General features: G+C 45.2%; 16 non-coding genes across 16 annotated transcripts; all 16 read left to right on the top strand.

Annotated features, from left to right (window-relative positions):
* The first annotated feature begins 406 nt into the window (after positions 1 to 406).
* On the top strand, positions 407 to 521 carry LOC146775122 (U5 spliceosomal RNA). The gene has a single exon (XR_014973032.1). It is a non-coding gene; the product is annotated as a U5 spliceosomal RNA (small nuclear RNA).
* Positions 522 to 1,377: 856 nt separating this feature from the next.
* Positions 1,378 to 1,492, top strand: LOC146775121 (U5 spliceosomal RNA). Its single transcript, XR_014973719.1, has one exon. It is a non-coding gene; the product is annotated as a U5 spliceosomal RNA (small nuclear RNA).
* Positions 1,493 to 2,345: 853 nt separating this feature from the next.
* Positions 2,346 to 2,460, top strand: LOC146775120 (U5 spliceosomal RNA). The gene has a single exon (XR_014973612.1). It is a non-coding gene; the product is annotated as a U5 spliceosomal RNA (small nuclear RNA).
* Positions 2,461 to 3,312: 852 nt separating this feature from the next.
* LOC146775119 (U5 spliceosomal RNA) lies at positions 3,313 to 3,427 on the top strand. Its single transcript, XR_014974242.1, has one exon. It is a non-coding gene; the product is annotated as a U5 spliceosomal RNA (small nuclear RNA).
* Positions 3,428 to 4,279: 852 nt separating this feature from the next.
* Positions 4,280 to 4,394, top strand: LOC146775118 (U5 spliceosomal RNA). The gene has a single exon (XR_014973031.1). It is a non-coding gene; the product is annotated as a U5 spliceosomal RNA (small nuclear RNA).
* An 852-nt stretch (positions 4,395 to 5,246) lies between these two features.
* On the top strand, positions 5,247 to 5,361 carry LOC146775117 (U5 spliceosomal RNA). Its single transcript, XR_014973030.1, has one exon. It is a non-coding gene; the product is annotated as a U5 spliceosomal RNA (small nuclear RNA).
* Positions 5,362 to 6,213: 852 nt separating this feature from the next.
* Positions 6,214 to 6,328, top strand: LOC146775116 (U5 spliceosomal RNA). Its single transcript, XR_014973029.1, has one exon. It is a non-coding gene; the product is annotated as a U5 spliceosomal RNA (small nuclear RNA).
* Positions 6,329 to 7,180: 852 nt separating this feature from the next.
* LOC146775115 (U5 spliceosomal RNA) lies at positions 7,181 to 7,295 on the top strand. The gene has a single exon (XR_014973589.1). It is a non-coding gene; the product is annotated as a U5 spliceosomal RNA (small nuclear RNA).
* Positions 7,296 to 8,148: 853 nt separating this feature from the next.
* LOC146775114 (U5 spliceosomal RNA) lies at positions 8,149 to 8,263 on the top strand. The gene has a single exon (XR_014973611.1). It is a non-coding gene; the product is annotated as a U5 spliceosomal RNA (small nuclear RNA).
* Positions 8,264 to 9,115: 852 nt separating this feature from the next.
* Positions 9,116 to 9,230, top strand: LOC146775113 (U5 spliceosomal RNA). The gene has a single exon (XR_014974240.1). It is a non-coding gene; the product is annotated as a U5 spliceosomal RNA (small nuclear RNA).
* An 852-nt stretch (positions 9,231 to 10,082) lies between these two features.
* Positions 10,083 to 10,197, top strand: LOC146775112 (U5 spliceosomal RNA). Its single transcript, XR_014974239.1, has one exon. It is a non-coding gene; the product is annotated as a U5 spliceosomal RNA (small nuclear RNA).
* An 888-nt stretch (positions 10,198 to 11,085) lies between these two features.
* Positions 11,086 to 11,200, top strand: LOC146775111 (U5 spliceosomal RNA). Its single transcript, XR_014973028.1, has one exon. It is a non-coding gene; the product is annotated as a U5 spliceosomal RNA (small nuclear RNA).
* An 852-nt stretch (positions 11,201 to 12,052) lies between these two features.
* On the top strand, positions 12,053 to 12,167 carry LOC146775110 (U5 spliceosomal RNA). Its single transcript, XR_014973610.1, has one exon. It is a non-coding gene; the product is annotated as a U5 spliceosomal RNA (small nuclear RNA).
* An 852-nt stretch (positions 12,168 to 13,019) lies between these two features.
* LOC146775109 (U5 spliceosomal RNA) lies at positions 13,020 to 13,134 on the top strand. The gene has a single exon (XR_014974238.1). It is a non-coding gene; the product is annotated as a U5 spliceosomal RNA (small nuclear RNA).
* An 852-nt stretch (positions 13,135 to 13,986) lies between these two features.
* LOC146775108 (U5 spliceosomal RNA) lies at positions 13,987 to 14,101 on the top strand. Its single transcript, XR_014973027.1, has one exon. It is a non-coding gene; the product is annotated as a U5 spliceosomal RNA (small nuclear RNA).
* Positions 14,102 to 14,953: 852 nt separating this feature from the next.
* LOC146775107 (U5 spliceosomal RNA) lies at positions 14,954 to 15,068 on the top strand. Its single transcript, XR_014973025.1, has one exon. It is a non-coding gene; the product is annotated as a U5 spliceosomal RNA (small nuclear RNA).
* Positions 15,069 to 15,724: the final 656 nt, after the last annotated feature.

The following is a 15,724-nucleotide window of genomic DNA, read 5'->3' as shown; positions in this document are numbered from 1 at the left end:
CTTCTATATTCAGGTTTAATGAAAGTACGTGTGAAAAAGGCACATACGGTGCATGGCTATGTGTAGAGCGTGTTGAAAGCGTAAAATGGCTAGGGGACAAAAGGCCTACAGTGCCACTTAACTAAAAGCCTGATTCACATTTCCTGTTCCCCTTCCCCAGCAGCCCCGACAACTCCTAATGAGCTGAGGTGAGTACAAAAGAAATTTGCATATTCCCAGACATACACATGTGAACAGTCCACCTTTTTGTACCTTGAGCAGAGACTTTGAAATGTTGGCCTGTTTTGCCCACCGGCCTGGTTCTCGCCCTCTTTCTTAGAGCCTGAAAATATCTTTCAGGTCCTCACCCTCGCAATGACAGGGTCTTTGATGTGCCGCCACTTACCCTAGAGAGCTATATTGTCACTTACTCTGGTTTCTCTTCAAAACGAAAAAATCTTTCGCCTTTTACTAAAGATTTCCGTGGAGAGGAACATTTAAGAGTTTATTCAATTTTTTTAAGCCTTGCCACAGGTGAGGCTGTTTATCATTTGTTTAAAAGAAAAGCATTAGAAGTTGGGGAATATCCAGCAATTGTCTGCTGCTTTTTTGGGGGACATGAGTTTGGTGTTTTATTCCTGAGCTCTCTGCTTGCTCATTTGCATAAACAGAGTGCAGGAGAGGTGCCTCATGGGAAAGAGCTTGTGCAGTGCATGAGATTGCTTTTCTTGACTGACTTGAAACTTCACGATCGCAGGCAGTATATTTTCTTATCTCCCAAAGATCCTGCTGCCAGATCCCAGAGGTCACCCTCCTTTTTAAAGGTGGGACCAAGACTCATGCTGTGCTTTTCATAGGGCTTGCCCGTTATTTGTGCCCGTTAGGTCGAGGTGCCCTGAGAGGTCGCCAATCCTGAGTCAGCTTCCTCTCAGGTAGACTTGAAGGGGCACGTCAGACTTGTTTCACGTGTCTCCAGCCTAGACAGATATATCCTTCTATATTCAGGTTTAATGAAAGTACGTGTGAAAAAGGCACATACGGTGCATGGCTATGTGTAGAGCGTGTTGAAAGCGTAAAATGGCTAGGGGACAAAAGGCCTACAGTGCCACTTAACTAAAAGCCTGATTCACATTTGCTGTTCCCCTTCCCCAGCAGCCCCGACAACTCCTAATGAGCTGAGGTGAGTACAAAAGAAATTTGCATATTCCCAGACATACACATGTGAACAGTCCACCTTTTTGTACCTTGAGCTGAGACTTTGAAATGTTGGCCTGTTTTGCCCACCGGCCTGGTTCTCGCCCTCTTTCTTAGAGCCTGAAAATACCTTTCAGGTCCTCACCCTCGCAATGACAGCGTCTTTGATGTGCCGCCACTTACCCTAGAGAGCTATATTGTCACTTACTCTGGTTTCTCTTCAAAACGAAAAAATCTTTTGCCTTTTACTAAAGATTTCCGTGGAGAGGAACCTTTAAGAGTTTATTCAATTTTTTTAAGCCTTGCCACAGGTGAGGCTGTTTATCATTTGTTTAAAAGAAAAGCATTACAAGTTGGGGAATATCCAGCAATTGTCTGCTGCTTTTTTTGGGGGACATGAGTTTGGTGTTTTATTCCTGAGCTCTCTGCTTGCTCATTTGCATAAACAGAGTGCAGGAGAGGTGCCTCATGGGAAAGAGCTTGTGCAGTGCATGAGATTGCTTTTCTTGACTGACTTGAAACTTCACGATCGCAGGCAGTATATTTTCTTATCTCCCAAAGATCCTGCTGCCAGATCCCAGAGGTCACCCTCCTTTTTAAAGGTGGGACCAAGACTCATGCTGTGCTTTTCATAGGGCTTGCCCGTTATTTGTGCCCGTTCGAGGTGCCCTGAGAGGTCGCCAATCCTGAGTCAGCTTCCTCTCAGGTAGACTTGAAGGGGCACGTCAGACTTGTTTCACGTGTCTCCAGCCTAGACAGATATATCCTTCTATATTCAGGTTTAATGAAAGTACGTGTGAAAAAGGCACATACGGTGCATGGCTATGTGTAGAGCGTGTTGAAAGCGTAAAATGGCTAGGGGACAAAAGGCCTACAGTGCCACTTAACTAAAAGCCTGATTCACATTTCCTGTTCCCCTTCCCCAGCAGCCCCGACAACTCCTAATGAGCTGAGGTGAGTACAAAAGAAATTTGCATATTCCCAGACATACACATGTGAACAGTCCACCTTTTTGTACCTTGAGCAGAGACTTTGAAATGTTGGCCTGTTTTGCCCACCGGCCTGGTTCTCGCCCTCTTTCTTAGAGCCTGAAAATACCTTTCAGGTCCTCACCCTCGCAATGACAGGGTCTTTGATGTGCCGCCACTTACCCTAGAGAGCTATATTGTCACTTACTCTGGTTTCTCTTCAAAACGAAAAAATCTTTCGCCTTTTACTAAAGATTTCCGTGGAGAGGAACATTTAAGAGTTTATTCAATTTTTTTAAGCCTTGCCACAGATGAGGCTGTTTATCATTTGTTTAAAAGAAAAGCATTAGAAGTTGGGGAATATCCAGCAATTGTCTGCTGCTTTTTTGGGGGACATGAGTTTGGTGTTTTATTCCTGAGCTCTCTGCTTGCTCATTTGCATAAACTGAGTGCAGGAGAGGTGCCTCATGGGAAAGAGCTTGTGCAGTGCATGAGATTGCTTTTCTTGACTGACTTGAAACTTCACGATCGCAGGCAGTATATTTTCTTATCTCCCAAAGATCCTGCTGCCAGATCCCAGAGGTCACCCTCCTTTTTAAAGGTGGGACCAAGACTCATGCTGTGCTTTTCATAGGGCTTGCCCGTTATTTGTGCCCGTTAGAGGTGCCCTGAGAGGTCGCCAATCCTGAGTCAGCTTCCTCTCAGGTAGACTTGAAGGGGCACGTCAGACTTGTTTCACGTGTCTCCAGCCTAGACAGATATATCCTTCTATATTCAGGTTTAATGAAAGTACGTGTGAAAAAGGCACATACGGTGCATGGCTATGTGTAGAGCGTGTTGAAAGCGTAAAATGGCTAGGGGACAAAAGGCCTACAGTGCCACTTAACTAAAAGCCTGATTCACATTTGCTGTTCCCCTTCCCCAGCAGCCCCGACAACTCCTAATGAGCTGAGGTGAGTACAAAAGAAATTTGCATATTCCCAGACATACACATGTGAACAGTCCACCTTTTTGTACCTTGAGCAGAGACTTTGAAATGTTGGCCTGTTTTGCCCACCGGCCTGGTTCTCGCCCTCTTTCTTAGAGCCTGAAAATACCTTTCAGGTCCTCACCCTCGCAATGACAGGGTCTTTGATGTGCCGCCACTTACCCTAGAGAGCTATATTGTCACTTACTCTGGTTTCTCTTCAAAACGAAAATATCTTTCGCCTTTTACTAAAGATTTCCGTGGAGAGGAACATTTAAGAGTTTATTCAATTTTTTTAAGCCTTGCCACAGGTGAGGCTGTTTATCATTTGTTTAAAAGAAAAGCATTAGAAGTTGGGGAATATCCAGCAATTGTCTGCTGCTTTTTTGGGGGACATGAGTTTGGTGTTTTATTCCTGAGCTCTCTGCTTGCTCATTTGCATAAACAGAGTGCAGGAGAGGTGCCTCATGGGAAAGAGCTTGTGCAGTGCATGAGATTGCTTTTCTTGACTGACTTGAAACTTCACGATCGCAGGCAGTATATTTTCTTATCTCCCAAAGATCCTGCTGCCAGATCCCAGAGGTCACCCTCCTTTTTAAAGGTGGGACCAAGACTCATGCTGTGCTTTTCATAGGGCTTGCCCGTTATTTGTGCCCGTTCGAGGTGCCCTGAGAGGTCGCCAATCCTGAGTCAGCTTCCTCTCAGGTAGACTTGAAGGGGCACGTCAGACTTGTTTCACGTGTCTCCAGCCTAGACAGATATATCCTTCTATATTCAGGTTTAATGAAAGTACGTGTGAAAAAGGCACATACAGTGCATGGCTATGTGTAGAGCGTGTTGAAAGCGTAAAATGGCTAGGGGACAAAAGGCCTACAGTGCCACTTAACTAAAAGCCTGATTCACATTTGCTGTTCCCCTTCCCCAGCAGCCCCGACAACTCCTAATGAGCTGAGGTGAGTACAAAAGAAATTTGAATATTCCCAGACATACACATGTGAACAGTCCACCTTTTTGTACCTTGAGCAGAGACTTTGAAATGTTGGCCTGTTTTGCCCACCGGCCTGGTTCTCGCCCTCTTTCTTAGAGCCTGAAAATACCTTTCAGGTCCTCACCCTCGCAATGACAGGGTCTTTGATGTGCCGCCACTTACCCTAGAGAGCTATATTGTCACTTACTCTGGTTTCTCTTCAAAACGAAAAAATCTTTCGCCTTTTACTAAAGATTTCCGTGGAGAGGAACATTTAAGAGTTTATTCAATTTTTTTAAGCCTTGCCACAGGTGAGGCTGTTTATCATTTGTTTAAAAGAAAAGCATTAGAAGTTGGGGAATATCCAGCAATTGTCTGCTGCTTTTTTGGGGGACATGAGTTTGGTGTTTTATTCCTGAGCTCTCTGCTTGCTCATTTGCATAAACAGAGTGCAGGAGAGGTGCCTCATGGGAAAGAGCTTGTGCAGTGCATGAGATTGCTTTTCTTGACTGACTTGAAACTTCACGATCGCAGGCAGTATATTTTCTTATCTCCCAAAGATCCTGCTGCCAGATCCCAGAGGTCACCCTCCTTTTTAAAGGTGGGACCAAGACTCATGCTGTGCTTTTCATAGGGCTTGCCCGTTATTTGTGCCCGTTCGAGGTGCCCTGAGAGGTCGCCAATCCTGAGTCAGCTTCCTCTCAGGTAGACTTGAAGGGGCACGTCAGACTTGTTTCACGTGTCTCCAGCCTAGACAGATATATCCTTCTATATTCAGGTTTAATGAAAGTACGTGTGAAAAAGGCACATACGGTGCATGGCTATGTGTAGAGCGTGTTGAAAGCGTAAAATGGCTAGGGGACAAAAGGCCTACAGTGCCACTTAACTAAAAGCCTGATTCACATTTCCTGTTCCCCTTCCCCAGCAGCCCCGACAACTCCTAATGAGCTGAGGTGAGTACAAAAGAAATTTGCATATTCCCAGACATACACATGTGAACAGTCCACCTTTTTGTACCTTGAGCAGAGACTTTGAAATGTTGGCCTGTTTTGCCCACCGGCCTGGTTCTCGCCCTCTTTCTTAGAGCCTGAAAATACCTTTCAGGTCCTCACCCTCGCAATGACAGGGTCTTTGATGTGCCGCCACTTACCCTAGAGAGCTATATTGTCACTTACTCTGGTTTCTCTTCAAAACGAAAAAATCTTTCGCCTTTTACTAAAGATTTCCGTGGAGAGGAACATTTAAGAGTTTATTCAATTTTTTTAAGCCTTGCCACAGGTGAGGCTGTTTATCATTTGTTTAAAAGAAAAGCATTAGAAGTTGGGGAATATCCAGCAATTGTCTGCTGCTTTTTTGGGGGACATGAGTTTGGTGTTTTATTCCTGAGCTCTCTGCTTGCTCATTTGCATAAACAGAGTGCAGGAGAGGTGCCTCATGGGAAAGAGCTTGTGCAGTGCATGAGATTGCTTTTCTTGACTGACTTGAAACTTCACGATCGCAGGCAGTATATTTTCTTATCTCCCAAAGATCCTGCTGCCAGATCCCAGAGGTCACCCTCCTTTTTAAAGGTGGGACCAAGACTCATGCTGTGCTTTTCATAGGGCTTGCCCGTTATTTGTGCCCGTTCGAGGTGCCCTGAGAGGTCGCCAATCCTGAGTCAGCTTCCTCTCAGGTAGACTTGAAGGGGCACGTCAGACTTGTTTCACGTGTCTCCAGCCTAGACAGATATATCCTTCTATATTCAGGTTTAATGAAAGTACGTGTGAAAAAGGCACATACGGTGCATGGCTATGTGTAGAGCGTGTTGAAAGCGTAAAATGGCTAGGGGACAAAAGGCCTACAGTGCCACTTAACTAAAAGCCTGATTCACATTTCCTGTTCCCCTTCCCCAGCAGCCCCGACAACTCCTAATGAGCTGAGGTGAGTACAAAAGAAATTTGCATATTCCCAGACATACACATGTGAACAGTCCACCTTTTTGTACCTTGAGCAGAGACTTTGAAATGTTGGCCTGTTTTGCCCACCGGCCTGGTTCTCGCCCTCTTTCTTAGAGCCTGAAAATATCTTTCAGGTCCTCACCCTCGCAATGACAGGGTCTTTGATGTGCCGCCACTTACCCTAGAGAGCTATATTGTCACTTACTCTGGTTTCTCTTCAAAACGAAAAAATCTTTCGCCTTTTACTAAAGATTTCCGTGGAGAGGAACATTTAAGAGTTTATTCAATTTTTTTAAGCCTTGCCACAGGTGAGGCTGTTTATCATTTGTTTAAAAGAAAAGCATTAGAAGTTGGGGAATATCCAGCAATTGTCTGCTGCTTTTTTGGGGGACATGAGTTTGGTGTTTTATTCCTGAGCTCTCTGCTTGCTCATTTGCATAAACAGAGTGCAGGAGAGGTGCCTCATGGGAAAGAGCTTGTGCAGTGCATGAGATTGCTTTTCTTGACTGACTTGAAACTTCACGATCGCAGGCAGTATATTTTCTTATCTCCCAAAGATCCTGCTGCCAGATCCCAGAGGTCACCCTCCTTTTTAAAGGTGGGACCAAGACTCATGCTGTGCTTTTCATAGGGCTTGCCCGTTATTTGTGCCCGTTAGAGGTGCCCTGAGAGGTCGCCAATCCTGAGTCAGCTTCCTCTCAGGTAGACTTGAAGGGGCACGTCAGACTTGTTTCACGTGTCTCCAGCCTAGACAGATATATCCTTCTATATTCAGGTTTAATGAAAGTACGTGTGAAAAAGGCACATACGGTGCATGGCTATGTGTAGAGCGTGTTGAAAGCGTAAAATGGCTAGGGGACAAAAGGCCTACAGTGCCACTTAACTAAAAGCCTGATTCACATTTGCTGTTCCCCTTCCCCAGCAGCCCCGACAACTCCTAATGAGCTGAGGTGAGTACAAAAGAAATTTGCATATTCCCAGACATACACATGTGAACAGTCCACCTTTTTGTACCTTGAGCTGAGACTTTGAAATGTTGGCCTGTTTTGCCCACCGGCCTGGTTCTCGCCCTCTTTCTTAGAGCCTGAAAATACCTTTCAGGTCCTCACCCTCGCAATGACAGCGTCTTTGATGTGCCGCCACTTACCCTAGAGAGCTATATTGTCACTTACTCTGGTTTCTCTTCAAAACGAAAAAATCTTTCGCCTTTTACTAAAGATTTCCGTGGAGAGGAACCTTTAAGAGTTTATTCAATTTTTTTAAGCCTTGCCACAGGTGAGGCTGTTTATCATTTGTTTAAAAGAAAAGCATTACAAGTTGGGGAATATCCAGCAATTGTCTGCTGCTTTTTTTGGGGGACATGAGTTTGGTGTTTTATTCCTGAGCTCTCTGCTTGCTCATTTGCATAAACAGAGTGCAGGAGAGGTGCCTCATGGGAAAGAGCTTGTGCAGTGCATGAGATTGCTTTTCTTGACTGACTTGAAACTTCACGATCGCAGGCAGTATATTTTCTTATCTCCCAAAGATCCTGCTGCCAGATCCCAGAGGTCACCCTCCTTTTTAAAGGTGGGACCAAGACTCATGCTGTGCTTTTCATAGGGCTTGCCCGTTATTTGTGCCCGTTCGAGGTGCCCTGAGAGGTCGCCAATCCTGAGTCAGCTTCCTCTCAGGTAGACTTGAAGGGGCACGTCAGACTTGTTTCACGTGTCTCCAGCCTAGACAGATATATCCTTCTATATTCAGGTTTAATGAAAGTACGTGTGAAAAAGGCACATACGGTGCATGGCTATGTGTAGAGCGTGTTGAAAGCGTAAAATGGCTAGGGGACAAAAGGCCTACAGTGCCACTTAACTAAAAGCCTGATTCACATTTCCTGTTCCCCTTCCCCAGCAGCCCCGACAACTCCTAATGAGCTGAGGTGAGTACAAAAGAAATTTGCATATTCCCAGACATACACATGTGAACAGTCCACCTTTTTGTACCTTGAGCAGAGACTTTGAAATGTTGGCCTGTTTTGCCCACCGGCCTGGTTCTCGCCCTCTTTCTTAGAGCCTGAAAATACCTTTCAGGTCCTCACCCTCGCAATGACAGGGTCTTTGATGTGCCGCCACTTACCCTAGAGAGCTATATTGTCACTTACTCTGGTTTCTCTTCAAAACGAAAAAATCTTTCGCCTTTTACTAAAGATTTCCGTGGAGAGGAACATTTAAGAGTTTATTCAATTTTTTTAAGCCTTGCCACAGATGAGGCTGTTTATCATTTGTTTAAAAGAAAAGCATTAGAAGTTGGGGAATATCCAGCAATTGTCTGCTGCTTTTTTGGGGGACATGAGTTTGGTGTTTTATTCCTGAGCTCTCTGCTTGCTCATTTGCATAAACTGAGTGCAGGAGAGGTGCCTCATGGGAAAGAGCTTGTGCAGTGCATGAGATTGCTTTTCTTGACTGACTTGAAACTTCACGATCGCAGGCAGTATATTTTCTTATCTCCCAAAGATCCTGCTGCCAGATCCCAGAGGTCACCCTCCTTTTTAAAGGTGGGACCAAGACTCATGCTGTGCTTTTCATAGGGCTTGCCCGTTATTTGTGCCCGTTAGAGGTGCCCTGAGAGGTCGCCAATCCTGAGTCAGCTTCCTCTCAGGTAGACTTGAAGGGGCACGTCAGACTTGTTTCACGTGTCTCCAGCCTAGACAGATATATCCTTCTATATTCAGGTTTAATGAAAGTACGTGTGAAAAAGGCACATACGGTGCATGGCTATGTGTAGAGCGTGTTGAAAGCGTAAAATGGCTAGGGGACAAAAGGCCTACAGTGCCACTTAACTAAAAGCCTGATTCACATTTGCTGTTCCCCTTCCCCAGCAGCCCCGACAACTCCTAATGAGCTGAGGTGAGTACAAAAGAAATTTGCATATTCCCAGACATACACATGTGAACAGTCCACCTTTTTGTACCTTGAGCAGAGACTTTGAAATGTTGGCCTGTTTTGCCCACCGGCCTGGTTCTCGCCCTCTTTCTTAGAGCCTGAAAATACCTTTCAGGTCCTCACCCTCGCAATGACAGGGTCTTTGATGTGCCGCCACTTACCCTAGAGAGCTATATTGTCACTTACTCTGGTTTCTCTTCAAAACGAAAATATCTTTCGCCTTTTACTAAAGATTTCCGTGGAGAGGAACATTTAAGAGTTTATTCAATTTTTTTAAGCCTTGCCACAGGTGAGGCTGTTTATCATTTGTTTAAAAGAAAAGCATTAGAAGTTGGGGAATATCCAGCAATTGTCTGCTGCTTTTTTGGGGGACATGAGTTTGGTGTTTTATTCCTGAGCTCTCTGCTTGCTCATTTGCATAAACAGAGTGCAGGAGAGGTGCCTCATGGGAAAGAGCTTGTGCAGTGCATGAGATTGCTTTTCTTGACTGACTTGAAACTTCACGATCGCAGGCAGTATATTTTCTTATCTCCCAAAGATCCTGCTGCCAGATCCCAGAGGTCACCCTCCTTTTTAAAGGTGGGACCAAGACTCATGCTGTGCTTTTCATAGGGCTTGCCCGTTATTTGTGCCCGTTCGAGGTGCCCTGAGAGGTCGCCAATCCTGAGTCAGCTTCCTCTCAGGTAGACTTGAAGGGGCACGTCAGACTTGTTTCACGTGTCTCCAGCCTAGACAGATATATCCTTCTATATTCAGGTTTAATGAAAGTACGTGTGAAAAAGGCACATACGGTGCATGGCTATGTGTAGAGCGTGTTGAAAGCGTAAAATGGCTAGGGGACAAAAGGCCTACAGTGCCACTTAACTAAAAGCCTGATTCACATTTCCTGTTCCCCTTCCCCAGCAGCCCCGACAACTCCTAATGAGCTGAGGTGAGTACAAAAGAAATTTGCATATTCCCAGACATACACATGTGAACAGTCCACCTTTTTGTACCTTGAGCAGAGACTTTGAAATGTTGGCCTGTTTTGCCCACCGGCCTGGTTCTCGCCCTCTTTCTTAGAGCCTGAAAATACCTTTCAGGTCCTCACCCTCGCAATGACAGGGTCTTTGATGTGGCGCCACTTACCCTAGAGAGCTATATTGTCACTTACTCTGGTTTCTCTTCAAAACGAAAATATCTTTCGCCTTTTACTAAAGATTTCCGTGGAGAGGAACATTTAAGAGTTTATTCAATTTTTTTAAGCCTTGCCACAGGTGAGGCTGTTTATCATTTGTTTAAAAGAAAAGCATTAGAAGTTGGGGAATATCCAGCAATTGTCTGCTGCTTTTTTGGGGGACATGAGTTTGGTGTTTTATTCCTGAGCTCTCTGCTTGCTCATTTGCATAAACAGAGTGCAGGAGAGGTGCCTCATGGGAAAGAGCTTGTGCAGTGCATGAGATTGCTTTTCTTGACTGACTTGAAACTACACGATCGCAGGCAGTATATTTTCTTATCTCCCAAAGATCCTGCTGCCAGATCCCAGAGGTCACCCTCCTTTTTAAAGGTGGGACCAAGACTCATGCTGTGCTTTTCATAGGGCTTGCCCGTTATTTGTGCCCGTTGGAGGTGCCCTGAGAGGTCGCCAATCCTGAGTCCGCTTCCTCTCAGGTAGACTTGAAGGGGCACGTCAGACTTGTTTCACGTGTCTCCAGCCTAGACAGATATATCCTTCTATATTCAGGTTTAATGAAAGTACGTGTGAAAAAGGCACATACGGTGCATGGCTATGTGTAGAGCACAGTGGTGGCTCTGAGCATATCGATTGGAGGGATGGTGTTGAAAGCGTAAAATGGCTAGGGGACAAAAGGCCTACAGTGCCACTTAACTAAAAGCCTGATTCACATTTCCTGTTCCCCTTCCCCAGCAGCCCCGACAACTCCTAATGAGCTGAGGTGAGTACAAAAGAAATTTGCATATTCCCAGACATACACATGTGAACAGTCCACCTTTTTGTACCTTGAGCAGAGACTTTGAAATGTTGGCCTGTTTTGCCCACCGGCCTGGTTCTCGCCCTCTTTCTTAGAGCCTGAAAATACCTTTCAGGTCCTCACCCTCGCAATGACAGGGTCTTTGATGTGCCGCCACTTACCCTAGAGAGCTATATTGTCACTTACTCTGGTTTCTCTTCAAAACGAAAAAATCTTTCGCCTTTTACTAAAGATTTCCGTGGAGAGGAACATTTAAGAGTTTATTCAATTTTTTTAAGCCTTGCCACAGGTGAGGCTGTTTATCATTTGTTTAAAAGAAAAGCATTAGAAGTTGGGGAATATCCAGCAATTGTCTGCTGCTTTTTTGGGGGACATGAGTTTGGTGTTTTATTCCTGAGCTCTCTGCTTGCTCATTTGCATAAACAGAGTGCAGGAGAGGTGCCTCATGGGAAAGAGCTTGTGCAGTGCATGAGATTGCTTTTCTTGACTGACTTGAAACTTCACGATCGCAGGCAGTATATTTTCTTATCTCCCAAAGATCCTGCTGCCAGATCCCAGAGGTCACCCTCCTTTTTAAAGGTGGGACCAAGACTCATGCTGTGCTTTTCATAGGGCTTGCCCGTTATTTGTGCCCGTTCGAGGTGCCCTGAGAGGTCGCCAATCCTGAGTCAGCTTCCTCTCAGGTAGACTTGAAGGGGCACGTCAGACTTGTTTCACGTGTCTCCAGCCTAGACAGATATATCCTTCTATATTCAGGTTTAATGAAAGTACGTGTGAAAAAGGCACATACGGTGCATGGCTATGTGTAGAGCGTGTTGAAAGCGTAAAATGGCTAGGGGACAAAAGGCCTACAGTGCCACTTAACTAAAAGCCTGATTCACATTTCCTGTTCCCCTTCCCCAGCAGCCCCGACAACTCCTAATGAGCTGAGGTGAGTACAAAAGAAATTTGCATATTCCCAGACATACACATGTGAACAGTCCACCTTTTTGTACCTTGAGCAGAGACTTTGAAATGTTGGCCTGTTTTGCCCACCGGCCTGGTTCTCGCCCTCTTTCTTAGAGCCTGAAAATACCTTTCAGGTCCTCACCCTCGCAATGACAGGGTCTTTGATGTGCCGCCACTTACCCTAGAGAGCTATATTGTCACTTACTCTGGTTTCTCTTCAAAACGAAAAAATCTTTCGCCTTTTACTAAAGATTTCCGTGGAGAGGAACATTTAAGAGTTTATTCAATTTTTTTAAGCCTTGCCACAGATGAGGCTGTTTATCATTTGTTTAAAAGAAAAGCATTAGAAGTTGGGGAATATCCAGCAATTGTCTGCTGCTTTTTTGGGGGACATGAGTTTGGTGTTTTATTCCTGAGCTCTCTGCTTGCTCATTTGCATAAACTGAGTGCAGGAGAGGTGCCTCATGGGAAAGAGCTTGTGCAGTGCATGAGATTGCTTTTCTTGACTGACTTGAAACTTCACGATCGCAGGCAGTATATTTTCTTATCTCCCAAAGATCCTGCTGCCAGATCCCAGAGGTCACCCTCCTTTTTAAAGGTGGGACCAAGACTCATGCTGTGCTTTTCATAGGGCTTGCCCGTTATTTGTGCCCGTTAGAGGTGCCCTGAGAGGTCGCCAATCCTGAGTCAGCTTCCTCTCAGGTAGACTTGAAGGGGCACGTCAGACTTGTTTCACGTGTCTCCAGCCTAGACAGATATATCCTTCTATATTCAGGTTTAATGAAAGTACGTGTGAAAAAGGCACATACGGTGCATGGCTATGTGTAGAGCGTGTTGAAAGCGTAAAATGGCTAGGGGACAAAAGGCCTACAGTGCCACTTAACTAAAAGCCTGATTCACATTTGCTGTTCCCCTTCCCCAGCAGCCCCGACAACTCCTAATGAGCTGAGGTGAGTACAAAAGAAATTTGCATATTCCCAGACATACACATGTGAACAGTCCACCTTTTTGTACCTTGAGCAGAGACTTTGAAATGTTGGCCTGTTTTGCCCACCGGCCTGGTTCTCGCCCTCTTTCTTAGAGCCTGAAAATACCTTTCAGGTCCTCACCCTCGCAATGACAGGGTCTTTGATGTGCCGCCACTTACCCTAGAGAGCTATATTGTCACTTACTCTGGTTTCTCTTCAAAACGAAAATATCTTTCGCCTTTTACTAAAGATTTCCGTGGAGAGGAACATTTAAGAGTTTATTCAATTTTTTTAAGCCTTGCCACAGGTGAGGCTGTTTATCATTTGTTTAAAAGAAAAGCATTAGAAGTTGGGGAATATCCAGCAATTGTCTGCTGCTTTTTTGGGGGACATGAGTTTGGTGTTTTATTCCTGAGCTCTCTGCTTGCTCATTTGCATAAACAGAGTGCAGGAGAGGTGCCTCATGGGAAAGAGCTTGTGCAGTGCATGAGATTGCTTTTCTTGACTGACTTGAAACTTCACGATCGCAGGCAGTATATTTTCTTATCTCCCAAAGATCCTGCTGCCAGATCCCAGAGGTCACCCTCCTTTTTAAAGGTGGGACCAAGACTCATGCTGTGCTTTTCATAGGGCTTGCCCGTTATTTGTGCCCGTTCGAGGTGCCCTGAGAGGTCGCCAATCCTGAGTCAGCTTCCTCTCAGGTAGACTTGAAGGGGCACGTCAGACTTGTTTCACGTGTCTCCAGCCTAGACAGATATATCCTTCTATATTCAGGTTTAATGAAAGTACGTGTGAAAAAGGCACATACAGTGCATGGCTATGTGTAGAGCGTGTTGAAAGCGTAAAATGGCTAGGGGACAAAAGGCCTACAGTGCCACTTAACTAAAAGCCTGATTCACATTTGCTGTTCCCCTTCCCCAGCAGCCCCGACAACTCCTAATGAGCTGAGGTGAGTACAAAAGAAATTTGAATATTCCCAGACATACACATGTGAACAGTCCACCTTTTTGTACCTTGAGCAGAGACTTTGAAATGTTGGCCTGTTTTGCCCACCGGCCTGGTTCTCGCCCTCTTTCTTAGAGCCTGAAAATACCTTTCAGGTCCTCACCCTCGCAATGACAGGGTCTTTGATGTGCCGCCACTTACCCTAGAGAGCTATATTGTCACTTACTCTGGTTTCTCTTCAAAACGAAAAAATCTTTCGCCTTTTACTAAAGATTTCCGTGGAGAGGAACATTTAAGAGTTTATTCAATTTTTTTAAGCCTTGCCACAGGTGAGGCTGTTTATCATTTGTTTAAAAGAAAAGCATTAGAAGTTGGGGAATATCCAGCAATTGTCTGCTGCTTTTTTGGGGGACATGAGTTTGGTGTTTTATTCCTGAGCTCTCTGCTTGCTCATTTGCATAAACAGAGTGCAGGAGAGGTGCCTCATGGGAAAGAGCTTGTGCAGTGCATGAGATTGCTTTTCTTGACTGACTTGAAACTTCACGATCGCAGGCAGTATATTTTCTTATCTCCCAAAGATCCTGCTGCCAGATCCCAGAGGTCACCCTCCTTTTTAAAGGTGGGACCAAGACTCATGCTGTGCTTTTCATAGGGCTTGCCCGTTATTTGTGCCCGTTCGAGGTGCCCTGAGAGGTCGCCAATCCTGAGTCAGCTTCCTCTCAGGTAGACTTGAAGGGGCACGTCAGACTTGTTTCACGTGTCTCCAGCCTAGACAGATATATCCTTCTATATTCAGGTTTAATGAAAGTACGTGTGAAAAAGGCACATACGGTGCATGGCTATGTGTAGAGCGTGTTGAAAGCGTAAAATGGCTAGGGGACAAAAGGCCTACAGTGCCACTTAACTAAAAGCCTGATTCACATTTCCTGTTCCCCTTCCCCAGCAGCCCCGACAACTCCTAATGAGCTGAGGTGAGTACAAAAGAAATTTGCATATTCCCAGACATACACATGTGAACAGTCCACCTTTTTGTACCTTGAGCAGAGACTTTGAAATGTTGGCCTGTTTTGCCCACCGGCCTGGTTCTCGCCCTCTTTCTTAGAGCCTGAAAATACCTTTCAGGTCCTCACCCTCGCAATGACAGGGTCTTTGATGTGCCGCCACTTACCCTAGAGAGCTATATTGTCACTTACTCTGGTTTCTCTTCAAAACGAAAAAATCTTTCGCCTTTTACTAAAGATTTCCGTGGAGAGGAACATTTAAGAGTTTATTCAATTTTTTTAAGCCTTGCCACAGGTGAGGCTGTTTATCATTTGTTTAAAAGAAAAGCATTAGAAGTTGGGGAATATCCAGCAATTGTCTGCTGCTTTTTTGGGGGACATGAGTTTGGTGTTTTATTCCTGAGCTCTCTGCTTGCTCATTTGCATAAACAGAGTGCAGGAGAGGTGCCTCATGGGAAAGAGCTTGTGCAGTGCATGAGATTGCTTTTCTTGACTGACTTGAAACTTCACGATCGCAGGCAGTATATTTTCTTATCTCCCAAAGATCCTGCTGCCAGATCCCAGAGGTCACCCTCCTTTTTAAAGGTGGGACCAAGACTCATGCTGTGCTTTTCATAGGGCTTGCCCGTTATTTGTGCCCGTTCGAGGTGCCCTGAGAGGTCGCCAATCCTGAGTCAGCTTCCTCTCAGGTAGACTTGAAGGGGCACGTCAGACTTGTTTCACGTGTCTCCAGCCTAGACAGATATATCCTTCTATATTCAGGTTTAATGAAAGTACGTGTGAAAAAGGCACATACGGTGCATGGCTATGTGTAGAGCGTGTTGAAAGCGTAAAATGGCTAGGGGACAAAAGGCCTACAGTGCCACTTAACTAAAAGCCTGATTCACATTTCCTGTTCCCCTTCCCCAGCAGCCCCGACAACTCCTAATGAGCTGAGGTGAGTACAAAAGAAATTTGCA

The sequence above is a fragment of the Triturus cristatus genome, chromosome 12 (assembly GCF_964204655.1).
Source record: "Triturus cristatus chromosome 12, aTriCri1.1, whole genome shotgun sequence".
In the NCBI taxonomy this organism is placed as follows: domain Eukaryota; kingdom Metazoa; phylum Chordata; class Amphibia; order Caudata; family Salamandridae; genus Triturus; species Triturus cristatus.
Note: the sequence above shows the minus strand (reverse complement) of the source record. Positions and strands in the feature narration are given on the sequence as shown.